Source organism: Haematobia irritans, chromosome 5, assembly GCF_050003625.1.
Source record: "Haematobia irritans isolate KBUSLIRL chromosome 5, ASM5000362v1, whole genome shotgun sequence".
NCBI classification, from domain to species: Eukaryota; Metazoa; Arthropoda; class Insecta; order Diptera; family Muscidae; genus Haematobia; species Haematobia irritans.
The window spans coordinates 84,017,553-84,026,957 of record NC_134401.1 but is presented as its reverse complement, the minus strand read 5'-3'; positions in this window follow the sequence as shown (position 1 = coordinate 84,026,957).

The window sequence follows — 9,405 nt, the reverse complement described above, 5'->3', positions numbered from 1 at the left end:
ACCTGTTACGTATAGACACTTCTAGTTTTTTTTACCGTTGAAAGCACCCGATTATTTTCTTCATTTGATACAACCAGATTGTTCCAAAAACATTTGCAGACTGCTTAAGTTAACATTTTCCAGGTCCGCCAGTAATCTAAAGCTCTATGCTCCTAAAATTCGCTTACACCTTACACAAAATGCAGTACACTCACACAAGAGGTGTTTAATTGATCCCTTTTCCTCCGCATCGTGACAGCTCATACAGTAGTCATTCTACTTCGCGCCAATAGTTGTTGCAAACTCTCCTATCAGACAACGACCCGTTATATCAGATATCAGGAGTGATATCTGTCATCTCGAGAACACTAGCATATCTAGTGTGCGGTTTAAGTTTAAATGGAGCCATATTTGCTTGGTGTCGTTGCAACCCTTGCAATGCTCCCATCGGACAGCTGCCATCATAACAGACTACTCACGCAGTAAGAGCTTGCGTTTAGCCAGATGCACACTAGTTCCCCAAGAATTTGTAAGGTAGTTAGTAGCCTTGCAAACTCATACGCAGTTCTTCGGTATGTTCCAGTGGCACCCATATTACGTGAATATTGTACTGCTCAGCCAACTCATTGAGATGCCAGCTCATAATTATTCCTGGCTAAACCATCAGCCGTATATACACTCAAAAAAAGTTTACTTGGATCCATAGATTTTGACATTTCCTTAAAGATTTTTGTATTGATTCCGAGCAAAGATGTGGCTTTTTTAAAATAAAGTAATTTTTAGGGACCTATCCAGCTTTAAATTTAGGATCTATAAAATTAAAGTTAGGTTACAGATTTTCCATTCTCTTTTTGCGAAATATTTGTAACATATAGCTGTTAACGTACAAACAAATGCCAGTTTAAAAATCCAAATTATAAAACACAGTATAACTTGCTAGTCCGGACTATCCAGTAGTTCGAACAGCTAAAATTGTCGGATACTTTTAAAATGTTTTCCTCTGTAGTCAGGACAGCAATGTTTGCTTGTTTGTTGCGGTAATTGTACGTTATTTTACCGTTAGGTTAGAAACGAAAGGTTAAAATGGCAGTCCAATTTATTTTTAGGCTCACTTAGACTATTCAATCCATTGTGATAAAAAGGATAACTCGACTATATACCTGACAAAAGCTAAAAAAGAAAAGAAGGATGTAAGTTTTCCAAACAATTAAATGACCAGGTAAAAACACATTGGCATTGGTATGGCATGAATAACGCACCATCAACCCAAAAAAAGGAAATCAATGCCGATCCGAGTCTTCATTTTGCCTCCGAATTTCACAATACTACAACCAATGGATCAGAATTTAATTCAGAACATTAAATGAGTAAATATCCAACTAACGAGGTTATAATTTTTTTGTACTGTAGTCCGAACAATTCGGTAATCCGGACATAGTTTGAAACTATATCTGTCAGGACTAGCGAGGTTAGACTGTACTTCATTACAACCCTTGCAATTCTCCTATCGAACATTTGCCATCATAACAGCCCGCTCACGCAGTATGAGCTTGCAGGTAGTCAGGGGCATACCAACAGATTCTAATTCCCCTGGAATATGTAAGGTAGTCCCTAGCCTTGCTAACTAATCCGCTTCGCAGTTCCCCGGTATGTTCTTATGGCCAGGCACCCATATTAGGTGAATATTGTGCTGCTCAGCCATCTCATTGAGAGATTTGCGGCAGTCGATGGCCGAGTTAAGGAACACAGAGTCCAAAGATTTTATTGCAGGTTGAGTATATATTAATGCAAACATTTTTTGGAACATTACTTCTCAGCCAATTCGCCACCTCACTTATTGCTAATATTTCAGCCTGAAAAACACTACAGAGATTAGGTAATCTTTTCGCTATTCGAAGTTCCAGATCTTTAGAATATACTCCTAAACCCACTTGTCCAGCCAATTTGGAGCCATCAGTGTAGAAATCTATATATCGTTTATTTCCCGGGGCCTGTGTGCACCACGCCTCACTGAGAAGTAGAGTTTCAAACTCTTTGTCGAAAAGTGGTCTCGCCAAAGTGTAATCCACTACGTTAGGCACATCTGGCATTATTTTGAGGGCCGAACTGTGACTGTGAACATTTTTCCGACCACAGCGATAGCTCGCGCAACCGCACAGCCGTTGTTGCAGCTGACTGTTTGGCCAAAATGTCTAAAGGCATTAGATGCAGCATGACATTAAGGGAATTTGTTCCTGTCTTACTGAATGTGCCGGAGATACACAAGCACACCATACGCTGAACTTTGTCTAAACTTGCCGGCTGCTGAAGTGCCGGCCACCAGACTACAACACCATATATTTCTGATTGTGGATGGGAATTTTCCCCTGACTGCTAGCGCCGCATCATCTGCGTATGCCACCACTTTTATCCTTTCTTTTTCTAGAGAAACCAGAAGGTTGTTTATAGCAACATTCCAAAGAAGAGGTGATAGAACTCCTCCTTGGGGAGTGCCTCTGTTCACATACCTTTGTATGTTTGCTTGCCCTAGTGTGGCTGAAATACGTCTCCTTATTAGTAGTTCGTCTAGCAGCCTAAGTATACCTGGATCAACATTCAGAGTTGCCAGTCCATTTATTATCGAGCTCGAATGGACGTTGTTGAACGCCCCTTCGATGTCTAGAAACACTATGATTGTGTATTCATTGACAGATAGTGAGTGAGCTTTCAATAAAGCTGACTAGTTCATGTAATGCGATCTCAGTAGACCTGCCTTTCGAGTAGCATGCATACTCGTCGTTTCGAGAGCAAAACTTGAATCGACGCTAGTTCTAAGATAAATATCTATCATCTCCTTCAGAGTCTTAAGTGCGAATGAGGATAAGTTGATAGGTCGGAAATCCTTCGTACTCGAGTGAGAGGATTTTCCCGCTTTAGATATGAAAACGACTTTTCATACCTAAGGCGGTATATATGCTATGTTGATACATCCTGTATATATTATAAGGATTATTTTAACCAGGGGATAATTCTCTCAGCCACTGCTTGTAACTCCGACGGAGTAATTCCATCAGGCCCGGGGAATTTGAATGGTCCAAAGCTATTTAACGCCGATTTTATTCTAGATTCCGTTACAAATTTCCTCGATAGGAAATAACCGCTAAACCACCGTGGCACCGCCAGAACATGGTTCAACCGTCTGATTTCCAGGAAAATGTGTGTCCAATAGTACCTCCAGCGTCTCCTCACTGGACGTTGTCCAATTGCCCTCCGATGTTTTAATGAAACCTGGAGCGGAGTTAGTGGATGCTAGTACATTCCTTAGTCTGGAAGCCTCGGACGTATTCTCAACACTGCTGCTGTAATCATTCCAAGAGCTATGCTGAGTCTTTCTCAGCTTGTATCCTCTTAGATTCTTCTTGTAAGCGTCCCAATCCTCGGGAACTCTGGTGGACTTTGCTTTGTTAAAGAGCTTCCTGCAGAATTTCCTCATAGTACTTAACTCCGTAGTCCACCATGGTGGGCGATTTTCCCCCTTGGCTTCCCTCTAGATCATGCAGCTTTCAGTGAGATGTTGAAGGCCTTAGTAATCCGCTCCACTGCGTGTTCGATATCTTGCACAGTGCTCATATTTGTATCTGGTATTTCCGGTATCATCATATTGAACGATTCCCTGTACCTATTCCAATCAGCTTTCCTATGTATGAGTTTAACTCGGGTATAAAATTCTAATACCGAACAAAAAAGTTCAGTTTAAACTATAATAGAAGAAAACTATTACCATTTTCTGTGCCAGTGTCCGGTATTATCATTTAGAAGAAACAAGATACTAGGCTCCTTTTTCATTCAGGATATTTCCGATGAAAGGGACTGTAAACTGAAGAATATACTTCCCTTCTGGGTGGAATACCTAGAAAACTCGTTTGGAAACGCAAATATGATGGGATTAATACTGACGGAGGAAGATAAATGACCAAGAGGAGAGACACAACTATAAGGAATCACAATAGACCAATATAGTCTACACTGAAAAAAAGTAAACGGGAAAATTTCATTGGGTTGTGGGAAATTGCGAAAAAATAATAAAATTTAACTACAAGCAAACATTTTTATACCCTCCACCATAGGATGGGCCACCATATAAACCGAGCCCCCGATTTGGCTTGCGGAGCCTCTAAGAGAAGCAAATTTCATCCGATCCGGCTGAAATTTGGTACATGGTGTTAGTATATGGTCTCTAACAACCATGCAAAAATTGGTCCATATCGGTCCACTTTTACGTATAGCCCCCACGTAAACGGACCCCCAAATTTGGCTTGCGATTGCTCTAAGAGAAGCAAATTTCATCCGATCCGGCTGAAATTTGGTACATGGTGTAAGTATATGGACTCTAACAACCATGCAAAAATTGGTCCACATCGGTCCATAATTATATATAGCCACCATATAAATCGAGCCCCCGATTTGGCTTGCGGAGCCTCTAAGAGAAGCAAATTTCATCCGATCCGGCTTAAATTTGGTACATGGTGTTGGTATTTGTTCTCTAATGACCATGCAAAAATTGGTCCACATCGGCCCATAATTATATATAGCCCCCATATAAACCGATCCCCAGATTTGACCTCCGGAGCCTCTTAGAGGAGCAAAAGTCATCCGATCCGATTGAAATTTGGTCCGTGGTGTTAGTATATTGTCTCTAACAACCATGCCAAAATTGGTCCATATCGGTCTATAATTATATATAGCCCCCATATAAGCCGATCCCCAGATCTGACCTCCGGAGCCTCTTAGAAGAGAAAAATTCATCCGATCCGGTTAAAGTTGGGTACGTGGTGTTAGTATATGGTCTCTAACAACCATGCAAGAATTGATCCATATCGGTCCATAATTATATATAGCCCCCATATAAACGGATCCTCCGATTTGGCTTGCGGAGCCTCTAAGGGAAGCAAATTTCATCCGATCCGGCTGAAATTTGGTACATGGTGTTGGTATATGGTCTCTAAAAACCGTGCTAAAATTGGTCCACATCGATCTATAACAGAGCTTCCCAAATGGGGGGGCACCACGAGGTTCCAAGGGGGGCACAGCGTCATTTTTGGTTGAGCAGGTTTTGTATCATTAAATTTGTTAAAACAACACTAATTGTTAAGTTCAACAAAACATCAATAATATACTACAAAAGAGCATACCATTCGAACATTTCGATATGTTCCTTTATAACCACAGTGAGAAAAGAATAGAAGTTACATGCAAATTCTATAATTTGTTGAAGGTTTCCCATTATTAGTCGTTCACTTTAGTTGCAACGGCTACATTTCTTGCTAAAATATCAGAACCAGTACTCACCCAGCAAAAAAAGCGTCGCCAAGAAAGTAGTGAAAATGTTCTTTTTGGATCCGGAAGTGGTGCAAAATTGGCACAGAAGCGATGATTTTAACATGGGTTTGTCATAGGACGGATGTCCACCATTTCAAAAGCCGTTGCACTGAATTTGCATCACTTCTTAAGGTTTGATGCGAATCCAGTGATTTGGATGTGAATTAAGAAATTTTGTGATATTTTGACGAATAAATAATTTCTAAAATTTTGTATTATTTTTAATGCATTATAACGCTTGTCTGGAACGTTTGAGATCAAATATTTTCAAAAATTCGCAATTTTTCTAGAAATGATTTAGTTTTTCTTCGGCAAAATTTAAATAATTTGCACTATTTTAAATATTTTTAATCTGTTTTTAACCCATTTGAAATAATAAAACTTTAAATTTCCCATTAAAAATGTGAAAAAAACGAGTTATAAAAAATTGACTCAAATGAACTTCCTGTGCAGTTAAAATAAAGAACATCTGTGGAAGCGCTTCATCCGATCCGCCTGAAATTTGGTAGATGATGTTGGTATATGGTCCCTATCAACCATGCCAAAATTGGTCCATATCGGTCCATAATTATTTATAGCCCCCATATAAACCGATCCCATGATTTGAACTCCGGAGCCTCTTAGAGGAGCAAAATTCATCCGATCCGGTTGAAATTTGGTACGTGGTGTTAGAATGTGGTATCTAACAAACACGCAAGAATTGGTCCATATCAGTCCATAATTATATATAGCACCCATATAAATCGATCCCCAGATTTGTACTACGGAGCCTCTTGGTGGAGAAAAATTCATCCGATCCGGTTGAAATTTGGAACGTGGTGTTAGAATGTGGTCTCTAACAAACACGCAAGAATTGGTCCATATCGGTCCATAATCATATATAGCCCCCATATAAACCGTTCCCCAGATTTGATCTCCGAAGCCTCTTGGAGGAGCAAAATTCATCTGATCCAGTTGAAATTTGCAACGTGGTGTTAGTATAAGGCCGCTAATTACATGCCAAAATTGGTCCATATCGGTCTATAGTTATATATAGCCGATCACCAATCGCACAAAAATTGGTCCATATTGGTTCATAATCATGGTTGCCACTCGAGCCAGAAATAATCTACCAAAATTTTATTTTTATACAAAACATTGTCAAAATGTTATTTCTTAGAAAATTTTGTCAAAATTTTATTTCTATAGAAAATTTTGTCAAAATTTTATTTCTATAGAACATTTTGTTAAAATTTTATTTTGTCAAAATTTTATCTAAATTTTATTTCTATAGAAAATTGTTTCCAAATTTTACTTCTATAGAAAACGTTGTCAAAATTTTATTTCTATAGAAACTTTAAACTTAATTATATACGTATTTAATCGGCATTTTTATACCCACCACCATAGGATGGGGGGTATATTAACTTTGTCATTCCGTTTGTAACACATCGAAATATTGCTCTAAGACCCCATAAAGTATATATATTCTGGGTCGTGGTGAAATTTTGAGTCGATCTGAGCATGTCCGTCCGTCCGTCCGTCTGTTGAAATCACGCTAACTTCCGAACGAAACAAGCTATCAACTTGAAACTTGGCACAAGTAGTTGTTATTGATGTAGGTCGGATGGTATTGCAAATGGGCCATATCGGTCCACTTTTACGTATAGCCCCCATATAAACGGACCCCAAAATTTGGCTTGCGAGGCCTCTAAGAGAAGCAAATTTCATCCGATCCGGCTGAATTTTGGTACATGGTGTTAGTATATGGCCTCTAACAACCATGCAAAAATTGGTCCACATCGGTCCATAATTATATATAGCCCCCATATAAACCGATCCCCCGATTTGGTTTGCGAGGCCCCTAAGAGAAGCAAATTTCATCCGAACCGGCTGAAATTTGGTACATGGTGTCAGTATATGGTCTCTCACAACCATGCAAAAATTGGTCCACATCGGTCCATAATTATATATAGCCCCCATATAAACCGATCCCCCGATTTGGCTTGTGAGGCCTCTAAGAGAAGCAAATTTCATCCGATCCGGCTGAAATTGGGTACATGGTGTTAGTATATGGTCTCTAACCACCATGCAAAAATTGGTCCACATCGGTCCATAATTATATATAGCCCCCATATAAACCGATCCTCCGATTTGGCTTGCGAGGCCTCTAAGAGAAGCAAATTTCATCCGATCCGGCTGAAATTTGGTACGTGATGTTAGTATATGGTCTCTAACAACCATGCAAAAATTGGTCCACATCGGTTCATAATTATATAGCCCCCATATAAACCGATCACCAGATTTGACCTCCGGAACCCCTTGGAAGACCAAAATTCATCTGATTCAGTTGAAATTTGGTACGTGGTGTTAATATATGGCCTCAAACTCCCATGCAAAAATTGGTCGATATCGGTCCATAATTATATATAGGCCCCATATAAACCGATCCCCAGATTTGACCTCCAGAGCCCCTTGGAAGGGCAAAATTCTTCCCATTCGGTTGGAATTTGGTACGTGATGTTGGTATATGGTATCCAACAACCATGCAGGAATTGGTTCCTATCAGTCCATAATTATATATAGCTCCCATATAAACCGATCCCCAGATTTGACCTCCGGTGCCTTTTGGAGAAGCAAAATTCATCCGATCTGCTTGAAATTTGGAACGTGGTGGTAGTATATGATATTTAACAACCATGCCACCTCTTGGAGGAGCAAATTTAATCCGAGTGAGTTGAAATTTGGTACATTGTGCTAGTATATAGTCGTTAACAACCATGCCTAACTAGGTCCATATCGGTCTATAGTTATATATGGCCCTCAGATAAATCGATCCCCAATCACACAAAAATTGGTCCATATCAAGTTCATAATTGTATATAGCCCCCATATAAGCGACCCCCATATTTCAATTCTGGCTCTCTACGTACAAAAAGTCCATATCTATTCGTAATTATTTGTAGACTTAACTATACATAACTTTTTTGTCTAATATATACCATGTATGGACTAAATCACAATTTAGAAAACGATGTTAAGAAGTTTTAAGATACCACAACTCAAGTATTCGATTGTGGATGATAGTCTTTCGTAGAAGTTTCTACGCAATCCATGGTGGTGGGTACATAAGATTCGGCCTGGCCGAACTTGCGGCCTTATATACTTGTTTAGTTTAATATATACCACGTATGGACTATGTGATACACGCAAAGAAAAAAAACGTTTGGAAAACGTGTACCGAAAACGTTTTTCTTTTGTTAGAGTTTTTTGAATTGCTTCGAAAATTTTAAACTTTTATCACCAAAAAAATTCGTTTGTTACAAAATTTTTATTTTTTCAATAAACAAAGTTATTTTTGAAATAACAACACAGTCCATTTCGTTTATATCAAACACTGTTCTTTTCTGACTTTAGGTCTTTAATAAGACACATTTTACAGTTCAAAATTTAATATAGTACAATGTAATGTTGAACATTTTTTCGGAATCTTCCGAATATATCTGGAATATATGTAAAAAAAACAAAAGCAAAAAAAAAACTTTGGCCGAAGCAGGGATCGAACCCACGACCCTTGGCATGAGAGTCGGACGTAGCTACCACTGCTCCACGGTGCCAAACTAAATGTTTGTTTCTTTTAAATAAACTTTGTTTATTCGGTTCGTGGGCGCCGCAAGCTATGCTATATAAATATAACTTATATGGATATTTATCTATTGATGACCATAACAGGTACATAGCTCAGTGGTTAGTGTGTTGGCTTACAATGTACATGCTCCGCGGTTCGATTCTCCGTCCAGGCGAAAGGTAAAAAAATTTTAAAAATTTATAAAATCGTATAATTTCTTCTACATTGTTGGTATTACAGGAAAAGGTGTTAAGAACTAAAAATCCTCGTGGATGTGAGAAAGATGTGAGGGACAATGCAATTAGCAAGAAAATAATGTTTTTTTTGAGCTAGTCTTTATGAAATTGTTTTTACATCCTGGAAAAGAATAAACGTTTATCACAAAAAGTATATACTTTTCTTCCAAATACACTTCCTTACAGCGAAAAGCAAATGAGAAACGAACTTTGTTTGTCTAAAAT